Below are 10,848 nucleotides of genomic sequence, written 5' to 3'. Positions count from 1 at the left end.
CCGCAGCTGGATCTCCAGCCGCCGCAGCTCTGCTTGGCTGGCCCCTGCCCTAGATGGGCTGCAGCTTGCAGGCCTCCTGGGGGAAGCTGTCTCATCTCTCCGGTGAGTTCCAGCACTCCTCCCCCTCTCTGAGCCTGACACACTCTCAGGGGGGGTCTGGCTGCTTCCCCTGGGGACAAGATCCTGGCCCTGTGGCTGGTCGTTCTCTTCTAGCTGAGCAATCAGCTGGGCCTTGGTTGCTTTCTGCACAGGCAAGCCCCTCTCTCTGCACAGCCCCACCAGCTCTGCCTTCAAGAGTCGGGTGTAGGCCATCTGCCCGCTGGGCCCCTCGGTGCAGACTCACCAGTCTAGTGCTGCAGCGCCCCACGATTTCCAGGAACCGCTTCGCTCTGTCTCCAGCACGCCTGGCTCCAGGGCTCTTGCTTCTACTGTGCCTTGTCGCTCGCCGCTGGAAGCTCCATCCACGGGGTGCAGTGGATCCCACTTCTGACACCAGTGTGACGGCGCGTTGGGGGTCCCCCATCTCCTGCACCCCGAAATGGCACAAACAGACTGCACCAGCCGGTGGAATAGAGGAAGTTTATTGCCTCTCCAGGATACAGCACAGCACAGATGGAATCTGGTCACAGAGCTGGGCTAGGATGCCTCAGGCCCCCTTGAGATGGGGGAGACTGGGCCCCTAAACTCCAGCCCCTTCCCCTAGGCTCTCCTCCATGCTCCCCGACCGAACTAACTCAATTCCCTTCCAGCCCTGCCCCCCAGTCAGGGCAGCATCCACCTTCCTTTGTTCCTCTCCATGGGGGGTGTCTGGCCACTGGTTCAACAAGTTTGGCACTACCTTTGCATAGTGAGGTTTTCCCTGCTGGGTCTTGCTCCAGACAGCAGGGGTCACCACAGCCCAGCAAGTACCCCCACTACGTCACACTTGGGCTCTGCATAGCTCCTGGGGTGTCCCCTGGCCCCCCACGCAGAGGGGCAGAGTTAAGGGGAGAACCTCTCCCCTGCTTGGGCTGTGCATTGTCACTGTTTTGCCTCCCTCATGAGACTCTCCCCCTCTGACCCCACACAGCCCCCACTGAGGGGTTCCCCTGCCCTGGGCCGGTTGGGGGTCTGGACGATCAAAGGACACAATGGCCCCTGCCCCATGAGTCCCACACTGAGCAAGGAGGGTTCAAAACACCGCGACACACAGAGTCGGGCAAGTTGCATCCTCCCCATGCCTGGGGGCAAATGGGGGGGGCAGCACAGAGCCTGGAAGTGGCCCCCCAAGACTGAGACTGGCCCCCCGAGACTGGAGGTGGCGGGTCCTTAGGCCTAGGAGCGTCGCTGCAGGTAGAGCGCCTGCTCTTTTCCTGTTTTGTGATGCCGCCACCGGGCCGTGCCCCCCGTACGCCCCCGAGGAGGTGGGCTGGGCCGTGCCCCCTGTGCCCCCCGAGGAGGTGGGCTGGACCGTGCCCCCTGTGCCCCCCGAGGAGGTGGGCTGGGCCGTGCCCCCCGTGCCCCCCCGAGGAGGTGGCTGGGCCGTGCCCCCTGTGCCCCCCGAGGAGGTGGGCTGGACCGTGCCCCCCGTGCCCCCCCGAGGAGGTGGGCTGGGCCGTGCCCCCTGTGCCCCCCGAGGAGGTGGGCTGGACCATGCCCCCTGTGCCCCCCGAGGAGGTGGGCTGGACCGTGCCCCCCGTGCCCCCCGAGGAGGTGGGCTGGGCCGTGCCCCCCGTGCCCCCTGAGGAGGTGGGCTGGACCGTGCCCCCCGTGCCCCCCCGAGGAGGCGGGCTGGACCGTGCCCCCTGTGCCCCCCGAGGAGGCGGGCTGGACCGTGCCCCCCGTACCCCCCCGAGGAGGTGGGCTGGGCCGTGCCCCCTGTGCCCCCCGAGGAGGTGGGCTGGGCCGTGCCCCCCGTGCCCCCCCGAGGAGGCGGGCTGGGCCGTGCCCCCTGTGCCCCCCCGAGGAGGCGGGCTGGACCATGCCCCCTGTGCCTCCCCGAGGAGGTGGGCTGGGCCGTGCCCCCCGTGCCCCCCAAGGAGGTGGGCTGGGCTGTGCCCACGACACGTGTGCTGCTCTCTCTGGGTGAGTCCGTGCGCTGCAGGGCTGCACTGGTTTGTGGGCGTTTTAGTTACAGGCTGTGACGGCGCATTGGGGTCCCCCGTCTCCTGCACCCCGAAATGGCACAAACAGACTGCACCAGCCGGTGGAATAGAGGAAGTTTATTGCCTCTCCAGGGTACAGCGCAGCACAGATGGAATCTGGTCCCAGAGCTGGGCTAGGATGCCTCAGGCCCCCTTGAGATGGGGGAGACTGGGCCCCTAAACTCCAGCCCCTTCCCTAGGCTGTCTCCTCCATGCTCCCAGACAGCAACTAACTAACTCTCTTCCAGCCCTGCCCCCCAGCCAGGGCAGCATCCACCTTCCTTTGTTCCTCTCCATGGGGGGTGTCTGGTTCAACCGGTTTGGCATTACCTCTGCCTAGCGAGGTTTTCCCTGCTGGGTCTTGCTCCAGACAGCAGGGGTCACCACAGCCCAGCAAGTACCCCCACTACGTCACACAGGCTGACCCCCCACCCTGGCGCTGCAGGGCAGGACCACGACACTCTCCCCCGGCCCGTCAGTCGTGGGGCTCGGTGGGGCGGGGGGGTCCCGGCCCTGCATCCAAACCGCCCCACGACTCTGAGCAGGGCCCATCAGCGCCGGGCAAGGGGCTGCCCTGGGCCCGTCCCCGTGAGCCCAGGGAGGGAGGGGCCGAGGAGCTAGGCCAGGTGCACTGGGAGCCAGCAGCCCCTGCACCCGCGGGGGTCGAGCCCCTCGTCCCAGCCCCCGCGCCTGGCCCAGGTGTGAGCCCCAGCCCGGCAGGGCCTGCTGCCAGGGGAGCTCGCCGGGTCGCAGCTTGGCCCAGATGCTGTCGCTCCTGTGCCGGCTGGGCCCTGGCCCGGCTGCTCGCAGCGCTGTGGCCACCACGGGGGCGATGGCGCAGGACCGAGCCGCCAGGGCTGCCCTGCCCCAGCAGGCACGGACGTCAACATGCCCTCGGCCGGCGCATCATTGGCACTGAAAAGCGCCCGCACTCACGCAGTTCCCTGCTTGTAAAAGGGGCAGCAAGCTCAGAACCGCCAGGCCGGAGGTGCCGGGCTCAGAACTGCCAGGCCGGAGGTGCCATGGCTCAGCGTGGCCAGGCCGGAGGTGCCGTGGCTCAGCGTGGCCAGGCCGGAGGTGCCGGGCTCAGAACCGCCAGGCCGGAGGTGCCGTGGCTCAGCGTGGCCAGGCCAGAGGTGCCGGGCTCAGCGTGGCCAGGCCAGAGGTGCCGTGGCTCAGCGTGGCCATGCCGAGGTGGCGTGGCTCAGCGTGGCCAGGCCAGAGGTGCCCTGGCTCAGCGTGGCCAGGCCGAGGTGGCGTGGCTCAGCGTGGCCAGGCCGGAGGTGCCCTGGCTCAGCGTGGCCAGGCCAGAGGTGCCGTGGCTCAGCGTGGCCAGGCCGGAGGTGCCGTGGCTCAGCGTGGCCCAGCCCTGGCATACCTGGCGCTCCCCTGGGAACGGTCGCTGTTCGCTCCTGTAGCTGCTGAGCGGGGGCGGCAGGCGACGTGCCTCCCGGAACATCGCTCCCCCCAGCTGCTGACTCAGCGTCCGGGCCGGGCTCCCGGGTGCCTGAGGACAGGACTCTGCACAGTCGGCTTCTGTCTCATCTGCTGCCCGAGGCAGCGGCTCCGCCCTCGGCCTCCCATGACCTGCCGTTGCCACAGATACCCCTTCTGCAGCCGTGCAGCCAGCTCCTGGCGGCCTGACCCAGAGCCCCTGCCCCATGGCGGGGAGCCACCTGCCTCTCCCCAGCCCGGTGCTACCCGGACGGAGCCTCCCTGCCCAGCTGCCCCATCGGAGCCGGCGCCTCGCAAACGTGACCTCCCCCCCGGAAGGTCCTGAGCCCCTTTGGCAGCCGGGGCTGAGCACACGGGGCTGACGAGGGGTGGCCCACGGGGCCGCCTGGGGCTGAGTTTCCTGGGGTTTACGGAGCTTCCTGGGAGCAGAGCCGGCCCCACTGGCCTCGCTGCAGCAGCTCTCACGCTGGGCTCCGAGCTCGTGGGTCCGCGCGGCTTGTCCCGGCCCCACAGAGATGCTGGGGTAGAGACACCCAGCGACTCCCCTTCTCCAGGGCAGCTCTCGGCCGCCGTCACCGCGAGACCCCCCTTGCTCCTCCGGCAGCCCCCGCCCGTCACTGCCCCTGGACCTGTGTCCGCCCCAAACGAGGCCTCCCCACAGCTCTGCCAGTGCCCCACATTCTCAACCCACAGCCCCTGCCAGTGCCCCTTCCTCCCAGCCCTGGGCTCCCCACCAGCCCTTCCCTGTCCCAATCCACAGGCCCTGCCAGTCCTGGGGGCTCGGAGCTGGGCACGAGGCCTCCAGTGGAGCGTCTCCCCTGCCATGAGTCAGCCCTGGGCCGGGATGGATCCCAGTGACCGGCTCCGGTTTCCTGCTGGCGTCACGGCGAGCGTCAGCGCCCACAGGGGCCGGGCCGGTCTCAGACCCAGCAGGGTTTCAAATGTTCCTTTCCCCTTGGAAAACAGCCTCCCTCGGCCAAGCCCCCTCGCTGGCCCAGCCCGGCCCTTCTCGGCCTTCCCGGCAGCCGGCCCACGGGCCCCGTCTTGCCAAGGGGCCCCAGCCGGGCAGCCCTGGGAGCGGGAGCACGTCGCCGTCTCCGGCTGGTGGGGGGGTTCACAACTGGCCGGGCAGCGTGCCCCCTGGAACCAGGCTTGCCCCCTGCCCCCCGGCTCTGCTTTCCTTTGACTGCCGGGGAGCAGCGCTTTGCAGCTGCAACCCGACGTCGGCTGCCCAGACCCAACCGGTGCCTGGCTGGCACGTGCCGCCTGCCTCCAGCCATTTGCCGCCTGTGTCCACCAGTGACACGCAAATTGCTCCCAGCGGTGCGTGAGGCTGGCACGCGGGGGCAGCTTTATGGGCACAGAGAAACCGCACCCCCCGCACCAAGCACCCCCCCACCCCAGAGCAGCCAGGGATGAGTCCTGGGGAGGCTGAGTTGGCCAGGGAAGGGCCAGCGCCCCCCAACAGCCAGGGGCAGGCCCTGTTGCCAGTTCTCGTGGACAGACGGTGAGCGCTGGGGTTCTGGTGCCAGCAGGGGGCGCTGTGGCGCTGGGGGGCTGGTGCCAGTAGGGGGCGCTGTGGTGCTGGTGCCAGCAGGGGGCGCTGTGGCGCTGGTGCCAGCAGGGGGTGCTGTGGTGCTGGGGTTCTGGTGCCAGCAGGGGGTGCTGAGGCGCTGGGGTTCTGGTGCCAGCAGGGGGCGCTGTGGCGCTTGGGGGCTGGTGCCAGCCGGGGGCGCTGTGGCGCTTGGGGGCTGGTGCCAGCAGGGGGCGCTGTGGCGCTGGGGTTCTGGTGCCAGCAGGGGGCGCTGTGGTGCTGGGGTTCTGGTGCCAGCAGGGGGCGCTGTGGCGCTTGGGGGCTGGTGCCAGCCGGGGGCGCTGTGGCGCTTGGGGGCTGGTGCCAGCAGGGGGCACTGTGGCGCTTGGGGGCTGGTGCCAGCAGGGGGCGCTGTGGCGCTGGGGTTCTGGTGCCAGCAGGGGGCGCTGTGGCGCTTGGGAGCTGGTGCCAGCAGGGGGCACTGTGGCGCTTGGGGGCTGGTGCCAGCAGGGGGCGCTGTGGCGCTTGGGAGCTGGTGCCAGCAGGGGGCACTGTGGCGCTGGGGTTCTGGTGCCAGCAGGGGGCGCTGTGGCGCTGGGGTTCTGGTGCCAGCAGGGGGCGCTGTGGCGCTTGGGGGCTGGTGCCAGCAGGGGGCGCTGTGGCGCTTGGGGGCTGGTGCCAGCACACACTGCACATTTGTGCAAAAGTGTAACGGTGATCGATTCGCCCAGCTGACGGCACAGCTGACAGGGCCGGCTCCAGCCATTCCTGTGCCCCGGGCAGCGGGCGTGCGACGCATGCACGGCTCCGCCCCCGGGCGCACAACGTATGTGCAGGCCCGCCCCCCAGCACGCTGCTCACCTTATAGCTGCCATGAGGCGCCCCCCATAGGTTGGCACCCTGGGCATCAGCCCGGCTAGCCCCTCCCTTAATCCGGCCCTGCAGCTGACCCCCTGCAAACACACAGCCCAGAGCTTCTGGGGCTGCAGTGCAGACCCTGCCCTTGCCCCAGCAGGAGGAGCGGGGTGTGGGGCTCACCACCCCACGTCGGGCTTGCACCAGGCCTTGCCCAGGTAACAACCCCTGCCCGGCCGGGCTGGCTGCTGGCTCTCGCACTCAGATCCCAATGCCGGTGGGATTTGGTGTTTCCCCGAAGGCCCCGCAGCCCTGGGCTTAGGGGAGAGATTTGGTCTCCAGCTGTGAGGGGAAGCTTGGGGGGCCCCCGACAGGGCAGGGAGCAGGAGGCCAAGCGCCCCCGTTTATTACTGAAAATCTGCTCGTGCCGACTCCTGACTGGGGGCCGGAGTTTGACCCAGAAGACCAGCCCGGCCTGGTGGCTGCTCCCTGTGGGCTTCAGGGCCTGCCAGGCTGGCTGGAGGGCGGGGGGGGGGGGGGGGGGGGGACTGGCTAGAGCCAGGCTGGCTGGAGGGGGGGGGACTGGCTAGAGCCAGGCTGGCTGGAGGGGGGAGGGAGGGGGACTGGCTAGAGCCAGGCTGGCTGGAGGGGGGAGGGAGGGGGACTGGCTAGAGCCAGGCTGGCTGGAGGGGGGAGGGAGGGGGACTGGCTAGAGCCAGGCTGGCTGGAGGGGGGAGGGAGGGGGACTGGCTAGAGCCAGGCTGGCTGGAGGGGGGGAGGGTGGACTGGCTAGAGCCAGGCTGGCTGGAGGGGGGGGACTGGCTAGAGCCAGGCTGGCTGGAGGGGGGAGGGAGGGGGACTGGCTAGAGCCAGTCTGGCTGGAGGGGGGAGGGAGGGGGACTGGCTAGAGCCAGGCTGGCTGGAGGGGGGGGGTGGACTGGCTAGAGCCAGGCTGGCTGGAGGGGGGAGGGACTGGCTAGAGCCAGGCTGGCTGGAGGGGAGAGGGAGGGGGACTGGCTAGAGCCAGGCTGGCTGGAGGGGGGAGGGACTGGCTAGAGCCAGGCTGGCTGGAGGGGAGAGGGAGGGGGACTGGCTAGAGCCAGGCTGGCTGGAGGGGGGGGGGGTGGACTGGCTAGAGCCAGGCTGGCTGGAGGGGGGGGACTGGCTAGAGCCAGGCTGGCTGGAGGTGGGGGGGGGGAGGGGGACAGGCTAGAGCCAGGCTGGCTGGAGGGGGGAGGGAGGGGGACAGGCTAGAGCCAGGCTGGCTGGAGGCGGGAGGGAGGGGGACTGGCTAGAGCCAGTCTGGCTGGAGGGGGGAGGGAGGGGGACTGGCTAGAGCCAGTCTGGCTGGAGGGGGGAGGGAGGGGGACTGGCTAGAGCCAGGCTGGCTGGAGGGGGGGGTGGACTGGCTAGAGCCAGGCTGGCTGGAGGGGGGAGGGACTGGCTAGAGCCAGGCTGGCTGGAGGGGAGAGGGAGGGGGACTGGCTAGAGCCAGGCTGGCTGGAGGGGGGCCAGACAGACGGGGCTGGGTTGAAGCAGGCCAGACACCCTGGCACCCGCTGGGAGGAAGTGGGAATTGCAGGGATTTTGCCTTTTTATGGCACACATGATTTCGACTGTCCTGTAGTAACCCCGTGTGTGTGCCTCAGTTTCCCTGGGCAGTGCACCAATCCCTAGGCAGGGATGGGAATTGCGACGTGACAGCTTCCCACTCGCACACACTGGCCGGTGCCCTTGGACCCAGAGTCCGGGAAGGGGCGTAACCAGGTGCCACCTTTTGTGGAAGCAGGCCAAGGCCGGGAGTGGGGCTGTCTGCAGGCAGAGCTGGGCTGCTGGGGGTGAGGGTGACCGGCTTGGCGGGCAGGGTGCTGGCTCTGGGCCCCCCTCTCTCCAAGCCGGGCTGCCCCGGTCCCTGTGCTGACCAGTCCGTGCTGCGCTGGGTCCCTGGGAACTCACACACCTCCTGTGCTCCCTGCCGGCTGGGTGGGGTGGGGGGCAGGGCCCGGTGGCTCCCCCACCCCTGGGAGACTCCCCCCAGGGCTCCCATGAGCTCCCAGGGGCCTCGGGGCTGGACCAAGAGCTGAGCCGATGGTGCCAGCCCCATGCAGAGACCCGCCCATCTGCTAGCCCCAGCTCCTACGTGGGGAACCCCCCGACTCAGGGGCCAGCCCTGTTCTGCTCACGTCTGCCGTCCGGCCTGGCCCAGGCAGACCCTCCCTTGCTGGGGTGAAGGCACCGCCCTGTCCAGGGCCCCGAGGCCAGCACGGGTGAGGGGCTCCTACCCCACTCCTGTCGGGATTCCAGCGAGGCCAGGCCTGGCCAGCCGGGCCCTTCCACGGGGTGACCCCCCACCAGGCCTTGGGCTCTTCCCTGCTCTGACGGCAGCCTGGGGCTGGCAGGGGGTGCCTGGGACGTGAGCCGCTGCGGGCCCCTCCTCGGGAGCCGGCTTTGCCGGACGCGGCCGCCCCAAGGCATCCCTCCAGGAGACCCGCCAGCGCCGGCTCCGATTGCAGGCCAACGGTGACGAGAGGCCGTTAGGATGCAGCTGTGCGACCGCAGGCCGTGCCCCGCCAAGGCACGCAGAGCAGCTGGCAGGCCGGGGGGAGCCAGGGGGCCGCGGTCAGACAGGCCGGGGGAGCCAAAGCCACAGAACTGGGCCAGCCGTCACTCCGGCGGGGGGCGGGGCGCGGAGGGTGCTGGCTGCCAGGCGCCGGGGGCAGAGCTCAGCGGCTGGGGTGCGAGAGCCCAGAGTCCGGAGCCGCCGTGGCCCTCCGTAGCACGTGGCGGTTTGCCAGGCGCGGCTCCTGGGCTCCGGCGCTGCGGGGGATTTGCACGTGGAGGAGCCAGGAATCCGGGTCCAACTGCTGCCTCATCCAATGCTCGTCAGCCTGCGTCAGCCACGGGCCGGCAGGGCCTGACTCTATTCCCCAAGCTACCGGAGACGTGGAAATTCGTTAGCGGGACTCTGGCCAGACCACGGGCTGCTCCAAGGGCGCCGGAGCTGCACAAACGCCAAGGGGAAGCCAGGGCGGAACGGGGACGCGCCGGGGAACTCCCGGGGCCGGGGCCGGGGGGAGGGTGGAGCTGGGACGCCAGCGGGACATTCACGCCCGGGATGCAGGGCGCCGAGGCCGGGTGACAAAGGCATTTGAGCGCTGCAGGAACAGGCGCGTTAGCTGGACGGAACCCGGCTGCCTCGGGGTGGGGGGCTCTCAGGGAGCGGGGCTGCTGGCCGGGGGTCCCCGAGCAGGCTGGGCCGGCCAAGAGCAACGTTTGCATGAACCAGCTGGAGGAGCCGGGGGGTCGGCCGGCGACGGGCAGGGCGCCAGGCGGACGGGCTGCAATTCGCTGGATGCCCAAAGGCAGCTGCAGGCCGCTGGCCGGGCGGGTCCGGAGGGCGCTGAGTGGGGGGGAGGGAACGACCTTTGTGCCAGGCAGAGCCCCACAGCTCAGCCCCACGTTGCAGCCCCTCCTCCCCGGATCCTGACCCTGGCAGCTCTGACTGGCCGACTGTTGCAGGGAGAGCTCCCTCCTGCCCCCAGGGGCACTGGGTACCCCCTCCCCCCGGCCCTCTGGGGTGCTGGGTGTCCCCCTCCCTCCTGCCCCCAGGGGCACTGGGTACCCCCTCCCCCCGGCCCTCTGGGGTGCTGGGTGTCCCCCTCCCTCCTGCCCCCAGGGGCACTGGGTACCCCCTCCCCCCGGCCCTCTGGGGTGCTGGGTGTCCCCCTCCCTCCTGCCCCCAGGGGCACTGGGTACCCCCTCCCCCTGGCCCTCTGGGGTGCTGGGTGTCCCCCTCCCTCCTGCCCCCAGGGGCACTGGGTACCCCCTCCCTCCGGCCCTCTGGGGTGCTGGGTGTCCCCTTCCCTCCTGCCCCCAGGGGCACTGGGTACCCCCTCCCCCGGCCCTCTGGGGTGCTGGGTGTCCCCTTCCCTCCTGCCCCCAGGGGCACTGGGTACCCCCTCCCCCCGGCCCTCTGGGGTGCTGGGTGTCCCCTTCCCTCCTGCCCCCAGGGGCACTGGGTACCCCCTCCCCCCGGCCCTCTGGGGTGCTGGGTGTCCCCTTCCCTCCTGCTCCCAGGGGCACTGGGTACCCCCTCCCCCCGGCCCTCTGGGGTGCTGGGTGTCCCCCTCCCTTCTGCCCCCAGGGCACCCCTGTGGCGTAGTGGGGGGCTGTGACCGGGGTCCCCCTGCGCTGGGCTGGGATTCCCACTGACACCCACATGGGGCTTGGCCCCTTGGCGAGCACAGAGCTGCCTTCCCGCCTCGGCCTCCAGCGCCCGGAGCCAGCAGGCCAAGGGCCCAGACACCCCGGCCCAGCCCGGGCAGGTAACAAGGCTCTTCCCAAGGAGGGAGACAAAGGGAGGGGGGGAGACGGGCACCTGGCTGGGGGCTGGGCAGTCTTGGGACCATGGAGGAGACAGACTAACAGGAGAGGGGGAGGGGGGAGTCCAGGGGCCCAGGGACCCATCTCAAGGGGGCTGAGGCGTCCTGGCCCAGACTCCTGCAGCCACGTCCCGTCCGTGCTGGGCTGGATCCCCGAGAAGCAATAACCCCCCCCCCCCCCCCCGTTCTACTGGCTGGTGGAGCCTGGTCTGGCTGCTCCGGGGGTGCAGGGTCGGGGGGTCCCCGAGGTGCCGTCACAACCCCTCCCTCCAGAAAGAGGGGTGCCAGTGGGCCAGCTCTCTGAAGCATGGAGGGAGGGGGGCAGCAACGCTGGAGGGAGGGGTTTCGGGGTGTGCTCGGCTCTGCCGCGGCTCTCGGGGAGCCTGGCCCAGCGAGGGGACCCTTGGGCTGGAGGGCAGGGACCTCGCTCGGGTCCAGGGCCTTGGGGGCTGCAGCGAGGCCCCGGTGCTGGGGGCCCACGGCACGGAGGCTGCTGTGG

The sequence above is a fragment of the Pelodiscus sinensis genome, chromosome 1, assembly GCF_049634645.1.
Source record: "Pelodiscus sinensis isolate JC-2024 chromosome 1, ASM4963464v1, whole genome shotgun sequence".
NCBI lineage: Eukaryota > Metazoa > Chordata > Testudines > Trionychidae > Pelodiscus > Pelodiscus sinensis.
Note: the sequence above shows the minus strand (reverse complement) of the source record.